The sequence below is a fragment of the Neoarius graeffei genome, chromosome 6 (assembly GCF_027579695.1).
Source record: "Neoarius graeffei isolate fNeoGra1 chromosome 6, fNeoGra1.pri, whole genome shotgun sequence".
In the NCBI taxonomy this organism is placed as follows: Eukaryota; Metazoa; Chordata; class Actinopteri; order Siluriformes; family Ariidae; genus Neoarius; species Neoarius graeffei.
Genome location: NC_083574.1, coordinates 105,306,160 through 105,317,888, shown reverse-complemented (window position 1 = coordinate 105,317,888; position 11,729 = coordinate 105,306,160).

Below are 11,729 nucleotides of genomic sequence, written 5' to 3'. Positions count from 1 at the left end.
AGTGCTCCGTGCTGTTGCAGAAGGGGCGGTACTTCTTTGGAGGCTCCACCTTGGTGGGTGTGCGTGGAGCTGACTTTGATGGCTGCTGAGCTGACTTGGTTGGGGGGTCTACCAGCAGGACCGTGGTGGAGCGTGTGGCTGCCGGCTGCTTGCCTCTGGTGCTCCGCTGCCACTCTGCTTGGCTCGCTGTTGCCTTTGGCGGGTCGTTGGTCTCGTCCAGCTGCACACCAACCTCGTGCTGTAACCATGCGGCGAAGTCCAAGAGTGTGGGGACAGGCACACGGTCTGGGTCGATGTACCGCCTGAAGGCAGTACGCAGCTCGTGAGGCAGCTTGGGCAGCAACCGAGACACATGCGAACCACACCGTAGCTCAAGCTGTTCCTGGGTCCCCATCTTATCCAGCATCCCCACCAAGGACTGCACCTTCAGGGCGAAGTTCCTGAAGCCTCTCTGGTCACCGCTCCTGACAGGGGGCTCAGCCAAGACCTGGTTGATCTGCCTGAGTGCCAGTTTGCGGGGCTGCCCAAAGAGCTTTGTGAGGGCTGCCATCGTATCACTGTAGGGATAGCTGCTGTGGCAGTAAGCATCCGCTACCAGGACAGCATCCTCTAGCTTCAGGTGGTCCAGCAGGATCTGATATTTGAAGCGCTCTGTCGCGTCGGGTGGTAGGACGTTGTCGAGCGCCAGCTGCATCCTGTTGAACTGCCGTGGGTCGTCCTCGGTGAACGCTGGGATTCTCATCTTGGGCCCGCAGTAGGTCAGCTCCTGAGGGGGAAGAGATGTCAGTCGCTGTGGGACAGGTGACAGCCTGTGATGATCTGGTGCCACTGCCCTCTGACCGGCCGACACCGGTGATGACGTCCGCTGTCTCTGAGCAGACGAAGGGCGCCGTGGGCTGAATGGCGCTGAGTACTGTGGGGTGGCAGGAGAGGGTGAGGATGACGTGAATGAGTGACCCCGTGGCAGATTCATGCTCCTCAGGTGCTCTGTCAGCTCTGCCGTCAGTGGTGTTGGCAAATGGGGAGCTCCTCCGTGTGGCGGTGTGGACGTCGCTGCCTCAGCTCCTGCGATGTGTGGCCGAGGTAGAGGTGACGACTGCTCTGCCACCGGGGCGCGGCGATGTCCACTGGTTGAGTCAGCAGGGCTGTATGTTCTGTCATGCTGCAGTGGTGATGATAGGACTGCTGGGGGGGTTCCAGGCGTGATGGCTGGAACCTGGATGTCCCTCGCTGGAGTGCGTGGAGGTGATGCATAGTGTTGTTGTTGCAACAGGTACTGCACATCCCGCTGCAGCTGCCGATTGTCCTCCCGTATCTGCTGAAGGGCGAGGAGGATAGCTGCTGACGTGTCCAGGGGAGTCTGCCCAGCAGGGGGAGTGTGTGATGGCTCCCGGGGCCTGCTGTCTCCCACATGGGAAGAATCATCCTGGGTGTGTGCGCCGTCCTGTGGCAGCCGTCGCTGAGCCTGGGTCACCACGTAGTCATCCAGGTGCCTGGGGTGGTGGTGCTCACGGCGAGGACGGGCACTGCCATCATGAGTGGACATCCTGACTGTGTAGAATGCTGTATCCGGCTCGAAGGACCATATAAAAATGGGTGTCCTGTGATGGACAGGGTAAAGGACTGTATAGGAGGGACACTGGATCGGGTATACAGCAAGCTACACAGGCTGTCCGGTTAGAACAGGAATTAATGGATGTCCACTCACGAGAAACCGTGTAAACCGTGGTTTTACTAGAAAACAGAATAAAATACAAATACAACAAGACATGAGCAATAATATACACACAAGCAATAATGTAAATAATAACAATGATATAAATACAAATACACATCGCATTAAATATATATTAACGCAAATGAATAATAACTATATACAATGTAATACAAATGTAAAACACACAAATGAATACTATATAAGTAAAACAATGTAAAGCCCAATGAATGCTATTTACACCCCATAATAAATAACACAACACACTAGATACTGACTATCTACACGATATGTACACAATATGTACAATGTGTACAACGTACACGGAGGATGAGGATAGCTGCCTACAGCAGCTATCATTACCAAGGTGCGTAGTGCAACTGCTTACAGCGAGTCACACCCGCATGAAGACACAGAGTGTGTTGGCTGAATGAAGGGGAGCGTAGCTCCTTTAAGCGCTGCGCCGCGCTGTATTGCGCATAGAAGGTTAGAATATGTGGCGCGGTTATGAACTGTACATACCACCACTACACTCCCAACACGGCAATGGCTAATAATGAAATGTGCTCCCGTAACAAACCGTGGACGAGAAAACAAGCGCTATCATTACATGGCTACTGAACAGAACAGAACAAACACGTAAGAAAATAGACAGACACAGGATGAGAGAAAAAGAGAAGAAATACTCGCTAGCCTTACCGCCACATGTAACAGTTACAGATAACGAGTACACACATAACACAGTAGCTACGCAACAATAAACAACTTACATTCAAGGACGCACGGAATGCTCACACGGCACAAATGATGGACGTTGGATCCTGACACGTCCGCGATAGAAAGACAGAAAGCAAGAAAGAAATGAAACCGAGAAAGAAAGAGAGAAACGGATCCAAATATTCACTGATGAGAAGCAGGTGTTGCATGGAGTCCCCGTCTGATGTGTGCTGTGTTTTCTTCGATGTTTGTGCGCATCTTATATAGTCCACGCAGCACAGTGTGATGGACAGTGGCGCCAGGGTGTCTGAAGTTGGCGTGTGATGGACAGTGGCGCCAGGGTGTCTGAAGTTGGCATGTTGTAACATGCCCTGACAACTAACGAGTTGGGAGCCACTATGTCTGACAAGGGTGCCTGTTTACTACTTTTAAAGGTCAAAATAATTAAGACCTGGCACCGCAATTCTGAACAACCCCAGTCTGCCACTCCAGGGGCACTGTCCCTGACCGCCACGCGATGTTGCAGAGGCGTGTCAACCAAGACAGCCCCACAACATCCAGAGACTTGAGATACTCAGGGCGGATCTCATCCACCCCCGGTGCCTTGCCACCGAGGAGCTTGCAAACCACCTCAGTGACTTCGGCTTGGGTAATGGACGAGTCCACCTCTGAGTCATCAGCCTCAGTCTCCTCAGTGGAAGACATGACGGTGGGATTGAGGAGATCCTCAAAGTATTCCTTCCACCGCCCGACAATGTCCCCAGTCGAGGTCAACAGCTCCCCACCCGCACTGTAAACAGTGTTGGCAGAGTACTGCTTCCCCCTCCTGAGGCGCCGGACGGTTTGCCAGAATTTCTTCGAGGCCGACCGATAGTCCTTCTCCATGGCCTCCCCGAACTCCTCCCAGTTCCGAGTTTTTGCCTCCGCAACTGCCCGAGCTGCAGCACGCCTGGCCTGCCGATACCCGTCAGCTGCCTCGGGAGTCCTGGAGGTTAACATGGCCCGATAGGACTCCTTCTTCAGCTTGACGGCATCCCTTACTTCTGGTGTCCACCACCGGGTTCGGGGATTGCCGCCACGACAGGCGTTTATACTGTTTGTGTTATTTCAATGTGGCAGCGGGGGCATACATGTCAACCTTTGGTCAATCAAACCTGTATAACCAACCTCCAAAATCCGTATTTCCCTTATAAAATCCGTATAAGATGCAAATTAAAATAATTTACCTAAAATTTGAATGATAATTAACAATGATTGTGGCAGCGGGGGCGTGGTCTAGCATCGGTCTGTGACAGGAGGGTGGAGTCGGGGAAGTTAAGTGGCAGAATCATTACACCTGTTGTTAATTGATGTGTTTGTGTGTCTTCCCAGTGACCGCGCCCTTCTTAAGGAGAGAGAGTGAGAGCAGAGGGAAGCTCTCCACAGCAGACAGCTGATGTGTGTGCGCGTGTGTCTGTGTGTGTATTTACAGCTGAAAAGCTGAAAAAGCTGAAAAAGGCATTTTAGATGTGCTGCGAGAAAATTGGGAGGAGGGACTTTCACCAAGCAAAAATGAAATTCAATATGTTATTGACCTGCGCGCAAAACTCCACACACTCACACAACTAACCCAGGAGAATTTGTGGCAGGCCCAAGAACGGCAAACCCGCCTGTACGACAAGGGTACGCGCCTTAGAGAGTTTGCACTGGGAGAGAAAGTACTCGTACTGTTGCCCACATCGAGCTCTAAATTAGTCGCCAAGTGGCAAGGACCCTTTGAGGTCACACAGCGAGTCAGGGACGTCGACTATGAGGTGAAACGAACGGACAGGGGTGGGGCGCTACAGATTTACCACCTCAACCTACTCAAACTCTGGAACGAGGAGGTCCCCGTGGCGTTGGTGTCGGTGGTTCCAGAGAAGGCGGAGCTGGGGCCGGAGGTTCAAAAAGGAACATTAGCATCACGTCCCTCTCCAGTCCCCTGTGGAGACCACCTCTCCCCGACCCAACTCGCGGAGGTTGCCCAGTTGCAGACCGAGTTTTTGGACGTGTTTTCACCCCTGCCCGGCCGCACTAACCTCATAGAGCACCACATAGAGACGCCCCCGGGGGTGGTAGTGCGTAGCCGCCCTTACAGGTTACCCGAACACAAGAAAAAGGTGGTTTGGGAAGAACTTGAGGCCATGCTCGAAATGGACATCGTCGAGGAGTCCCACAGTGACTGGAGCAGCCCGGTGGTCTTGGTACCCAAGGCCGACGGGTCGGTCCGGTTCTGTGTGGACTATAGAAAAGTCAACGCGGTGTCTAAATTCGATGCGTACCCAATGCCTCGTATTGATGAGTTGCTCGATCGGCTAGGCACGGCTCGTTTTTACTCGACACTGGATTTAACAAAGGGTTATTGGCAGATCCCCTTGACTCCATTATCCCGTGAAAAAACAGCCTTTTCCACACTGTTCGGCTTACACCAATTCGTCACACTTCCTTTTGGGCTGTTTGGGGCGCCTGCTATGTTTCAGCGGCTGATGGACAGGGTCCTCCGCCCCCACGCCACCTATACGGCCGCGTACTTGGATGATATCATTATTTATAGTAATGACTGGCCGCGGCACCTACAACACCTGAGGGCCGTCCTTAGGTCTCTGAGGCGGGCGGGTCTCTCGGCCAACCCGAAGAAGTGTGCGATTGGGCGGGTGGAAGTACGGTATCTGGGCTTCCACTTGGGCAACGGGCAGGTGCGTCCCCAAATTAACAAGACTGCAGCGATTGCGGCCTGCCCGAGGCCCAAGACCAAAAAGGGGGTGAGACAGTTCCTGGGGCTGGCTGGCTATTATCGTAGGTTTATACCTAATTATTCGGACGTCACCAGCCCGCTGACTGATCTGACTAAAAAGGGGGCACCAGATCTGGTCCAGTGGACGGAGCAATGCCAGCGGGCTTTTTCTAAGGTTAAGGCTGCACTGTGTGGGGGGCCACTTTTACACTCCCCTGACTTTTCTCTCCCTTTTATGTTGCAGACGGATGCGTCGGACAGAGGGCTGGGGGCCGTTTTGTCCCAGCAGGTGGAGGGGGAGGATCGCCCTGTCTTGTACATTAGCCGCAAGCTGTCGGTGCGTGAGGGGCGCTACAGTACCATCGAAAAGGAGTGCCTGGCAATCAAGTGGGTGGTCCTCGCCCTCCGGTACTACCTGCTGGGATGTCCTTTCACCCTCTGTTCGGACCACGCACCCCTCCAGTGGCTCCACCGCATGAAGGATGCCAATGCGCGGATCACCCGTTGGTATCTGGCACTCCAACCCTTTAACTTCAAGGTGATCCACAGGCCGGGGGCGCAGATGGTCGTGGCGGACTTCCTCTCCCGTCAAGGGGGGGGGGGGGGAGTCAGCTGCGGGCCGGACGGCTGCCCGGCCTGAGTCGGGCGGTGGGGGTATGTGGCAGCGGGGGCGTGGTCTAGCATCGGTCTGTGACAGGAGGGTGGAGTCGGGGAAGTTAAGTGGCAGAATCATTACACCTGTTGTTAATTGATGTGTTTGTGTGTCTTCCCAGTGACCGCGCCCTTCTTAAGGAGAGAGAGTGAGAGCAGAGGGAAGCTCTCCACAGCAGACAGCTGATGTGTGTGCGCGTGTGTCTGTGTGTGTATTTACAGCTGAAAAGCTGAATAAAGAGTTTTTGTATTCTCAGTTCTGTCCTGCCGTCCTTCTGTGCTCCACCCATTTACACAAACTGCCACAATGATATATCCCAGTTACTTTTTATTCAATATTAATAACAATAAACCTTCAGAATGAATACAAAGCTCCAATGTTTGACAAAAACACAGTGTTATCAGCGTAGTTACGAAGGAAATACTTCGTTGTTTGGAGACAGGTTTCACCGAGCCGCTATTATGCACGAGACTTCATATTAGCCACAAAGTCAGGAAAATCTGTTCGTAAAATTACGTTATAATGACCAAATACAATGAAAAGTGTTTTTCCCGTCTCACCTGTGAAAGGTAATCCCATGTGATCTCGTTTGGATGGTAAACCTGTTGGTACAGTTAAACGCAGCACATGAATGAGGCATCTTTATTCTCGGCTACTGTCTAGACGCTATACCAGAGACAGCTGAAGAATCTCCACTTTGCCACATCCAATATGGCGGTGAGGATGATGTATGATTCTACGCAGAAGGCAGCGTCTATATATGTCTATGACTTCCCGGTTGGTGGGATTCTCACAATGCGGTGTGCGCATGATCAAAAGTGGAGCGAAGTCTTGCTACCACAAGATAACGCACGATTTCATAAGACTCTTTACTGGCTGTCTGTGGTGTACAGTACGTTTGTAAATGTTATACACTCTTATCATCGTGGGAATTGATTATAGCTCTAAATAAATATTGAAGTTTTTTTAAAGAATCCGTATAACTTTATTTGTACGCCCGTATACTACGTTTATTGAATCAAATCCGTATAAAATACGGACATTCCGTATAGTTTGAAATGTATGCAGCGGGGGCGTGGTCAAGCATCGGTCTGTGACAGGAGGGCGGAGTCAGGGAAGGTAAGTGGCAGAATCACTACACCTGTCGTTAATTAATATGTTTGTGTGTCTTCCCAGTGACCGCGCCCTATTTAAGGAGAAAGAGCAAGAGCAGAGGGAGCTCTCTCCACAACTAGATGACTGATGTATGTGCGTGTGTCTGAGTGTGTGTGAGAGTGCAGATATAAGCTGAAAAGCTGAATAAAGCGAGTTTTGTGAACTCAGTTCTGTCCTGCCGTCCTTCTGTGCTCCACCCACCTACACGAACTGTCACATTCAATTATTCTATTTTCTTATTTATGAGTGTTTAGTCTATGTTCAGTTCTTATCTAGAGTGGTTATACTGTTTGTATTGTTTATTCAATTATTCTATTTCTTATTTATTGCATTGCCTGTTTGCACCGTGGGTCAGAGAGGACTGTAATTTCATCTGTGCTGTACAGTATGTCAAGCCTGTATAGCATATTTGACAATAAAGTTGACTTGACTTGAAACATATCCTTAGAAGCTATTACCAACAGCAACTCTAGGTCCAAGTCCCAGTTAGAGATGCCACCTTGATTATGAATGCAGAGTTTTATGGTTTTGTAAGAAGAAGCAGTTTATTAGTCCCTGAGATTGTGATCTCAAAACCAGAAGGCCTTTCAGATCCCTGCATGTGTGGCAAGTGTGTGCGCAAGAATGGGTGTCCCTGCCGGGTAGCTGGGATCCATTGCTGCAAGTACTGCAAATGCAAGGGAGGTGATCATTACAAAAACCCTATCACTGCCTGAACAATGCTCATCATCCTCATAATGATACCTGGACACTGTTGTGTTACTCTTCATGTTCCTGACTCTGGTTTATGTGACACATAAACAATAATAATGTGATGTTAAAAGTTGTTTTGTTGGCTGTTAAACATTTAGGCTCTCAAGATACTGCTGCCTACTAAAGTAATAAGTTTTGTGTTTTTCTCTTTAACCATTCCATTGATCATAATAGCATGATTGAAAATACAATTTCTTTATCTTAATCAAATGCTTGCTTTCTTATACTTTCCTAAATTATCTGCATAGGTCTCCCAATTACATGATTTCATGCTTGAGGTAGGGTTATTCTGTTTTTCTCATGTTTTCTGTGAAAGTGCAATTTTGGTCATTTTTGGTGAATTTTGACCTTGACCTTAACTTGTTCCGTTGTCCTTCAATCATGAAAGTGATGTCACTAATGGATTCCCCACCTCAAAACCCCATAAAATTAAGTATTACACATACTTCTGTGGTGAGTGGCTCAAAAATTTATATTTTCAATATGACCGACAGCCATCTTGGATTGGTAATTTTCAGGCTGTTTGCCCCGTATAGCAAGTTTGGCACACATCCCAAGTTATTCCTTGGGGTCAAATTAGTGACATTTAGTGACATAACTGGACATTTTACCTACAGTCTTTTTCAAATCTGTTCTTCACCTAATATCAGACGAGGTACTTCAGATTATCAACACCTCCTTACAAACTGGCATGTTTCCCTCATCTCTGAAAAAAGCGGTTGTAAAACCCCTACTGAAAAAGAATAACCTGGATGTCTCAGTACTCAACAACTACAGGCCCATATCCAATTTGCCATTCGTTGGTAAAATAATTGAAAAAATTGTTTTTAATCAATTAACTGCCTTCCTGACATTAAACGGATGTTTTGATAAGTTTCAGTCAGGTTTTCGTGCCAATCATAGCACTGAAACAGCTCTTACTAAAGTCATGAATGACCTACGTCTTAATTCTGATGCTGGTAAAACATCAGTCTTGGTGCTTTTAGACTTAAGTGCTGCATTTGACACGGTAGATCATTCCATACTGTTACATTGACTGGAGCATTGGGTTGGATTTACTGGTATAGTAATAAACTGGTTAAAATCTTACCTACAACAAAGATTTTTTTATGTGGCAATTGGAGGCCACAGTTCATCACCCGTGTCCTTGAACTGTGGGGTTCCCCAGGGCTCAATCCTGGGACCATTACTATTCAATATGCTCCCACTTGGACAAATTATTAAGAATAACTCACTAAACTTCCATAGCTATGCAGATGACACTCAGCTTTACTTAGCTATGTCACCTAATGACTATGCCCCTTTTGAGTCTCTTCATAGATGCATTGACCAAATTAACAAATGGATGTCTCACAATTTTCTTCAGCTGAACACAGATAAAACTGAACCAATTATATTTGGCAAAAAGGAGGAAAGGCTTAGGATTGCCACTGTTCTTGAAACTAAGGGGCTTAAAGCAAAGGATACTGTAAAAAACCTTGGTGTCCTTATTGACAGCGAACTTAACTTCAACAGTCATATGAAAGTGGTAAAAAAGTCTGCATTCTATCACCTAAAAAACATTTCTAAACTCAGGGGTCTCATGTCAAAACATGATCTAGAAAAACTTATTCATGCTTTCATCCCCAGCAGGGTTGATTACTGCAATAGCCTTTTCACAGGTCTTCCAAAAAAGACCATTAAAGAGCTTCAACTAATCCAAAATGCAGCAGCAAGGGTTCTTACAAGAACAAAAAGGGTAGTTCATATCACTCCAATCCTAAGGTCTCTGCACTGGCTCCCAGTGAGCTATAGAATTGACTTTAAAGCATTACTTCTTCTATTTAAAACATTAAATGGGATGGGACCCAGCTACCTATTGGATATGTTTCAATTATATGCACCAACTAGGTCTCTAAGATCACAACAGAAAAACTTGCTAGTAATACCAGCTGTCAAAACGAAGTGTGGTGAAGCAGCCTTTAGTTGCTATGCTGCTAAGCTTTGGAACCAACTTCCAGATGATATCAAAAATGCTCCTACTGTTGTTAGTTTTAAATCCAGGCTCAAGACAAAGCTGTTTTCAGATGCTTTCACTTGATTAATTTTTACCTAAGTAATTAATTTCCTTTAACATAATTTCTTTTAATTTTGATTTTAATGATTTTACTTTCTTTATTTTAATTTCTTTTTAATCTTGGATTTTAATGATTTTACTTTTACTTTAATTCTTTGTTACTGTGATCCTCGTAGATTTTGTCTGTGGGACGATTTTTTGGTGATCCTCATAGATTTTGTCTGCGGGATGATTTTATTTGGTGATCCTCATAGATTGTGTCTGCGGGACGATTTTTGGTGATCCTCGTGGAAGAGCCATGGGAAGAGCGCGCTTTATGTGATCCTCGTAGATTTTGTCTGCGGGACGATTTTTGGTGATCCTCGTAGATTTTGTCTGCGGGACGATTTTATTTGGTGATCCTCATAGATTTTGTCTGCGGGACGATTTTATTTGGTGATCCTCGTAGATTTTGTCTGCAGGACGATTTTATTTGGTGATCCTCGTAGATTTTGTCTGCGGGACGATTTTTGGTGATCCTCGTGGAAGAGCCACGGGAAGAGCGCGCTTTATGAGTTAAACCCATAATAATAATTAATCTCGAGGCTGATTCCTTTTTTGAACTTTTATTTCATTTTATTATTTTATTTCTACTATTGTTTAATTCTTATTATTTTTCTTCCCCAATTATTTTATGTAATTTTATTTTCTATTGTTTACTGTTCTGCTTTTACTTCTGTAAAGAACATTGAACTGCCACTGTGTATGAAATGTGCTATATAAATAAACTTGCCTTGCCTTGCCTTGCCTTGTAGACACCCTGTACGGGGCAAACAGCCTGAAAATTACCAATCCCAAATGGCCGTCGGTAGCCATATTGAAAATATAATTTTTTGAGTCACTCACCACAGAAGTACCATATGTGTAATACTTAATTTTATGGGTTTTTGGGGTGGGGAATCCATTAGTGACTTCATTTTCATGATTGAAGGACAAGGGAACAAGTTAAGGTCAAGGTCAAAATTCACCAAAAATGACCAAAATTGCACTTTCACAGAAAACATGAGAAAAACAGAATAACCCTACCTCAAACATGAAATCATGGAATTTGGAGACCTATGCACATAATTTAGGAAAGTATAAGAAAGCAAGCATTTGATTAATATAAAGAAATTGTATTTTCAATCATGCTATTATGATCAATGGAATGTTAAAGTGAAAAACACAAAACTTATTACTTTAGTAGGCAGCAATATCTTGAGAGCCTGAATGTTTAACAGCCATCAAAACAACTTTTAACATCACATTATTATTGTTTATGTTCCAGAGTCAGGAACATGAAGAGTAACACAACAGTGTCCAGGTATCATTATGAGGATGATGAGCATTGTTCAGGCAGTGATAGGGCTTTTGCAATGATCACCTCCCTTGCATTTGCAGTACTTGGAGCAATGGATCCCAGCTACCTGGCAGGGACACCCATTCTTGCACGCACACTTGCCACACATGCAGGGATCTAGCAGGCCTTCTGGTTTTGAGATCACAATCTCAGGGACTAATAAACTTCTTCTTCTTACAAAACCATAAAACTCTGCATTCATAATCAGGGTGGCATCTCTGAACTGGGGCTTGGACCCAGAGCTGCTGTTGGTAATAGCTGCTAAGGATATGTTTCCTTGCATTAGTTGAGGTGCAAGGGGTTTGCTCAAAGTCCATCTTGAGGACACTGCGGTCAAATGCAGCAAGATGCAGGTCATCAAATGTCTGCAGGTCTGTTGATGATTGAGACACTTGACCAAGAATGCTTCTGTATTGCACTTTCTATTAGGTGCAGGCAGTCAAAATTCAGGATCAGAGAGGAATTTCCTGGTTTGTGGACAGTGTTCAGTGCTGCAAGTTTAGTTGATATCTTGTTGGTTGTATCGCACCCAGTCAGTGCATGGAGTGCTGG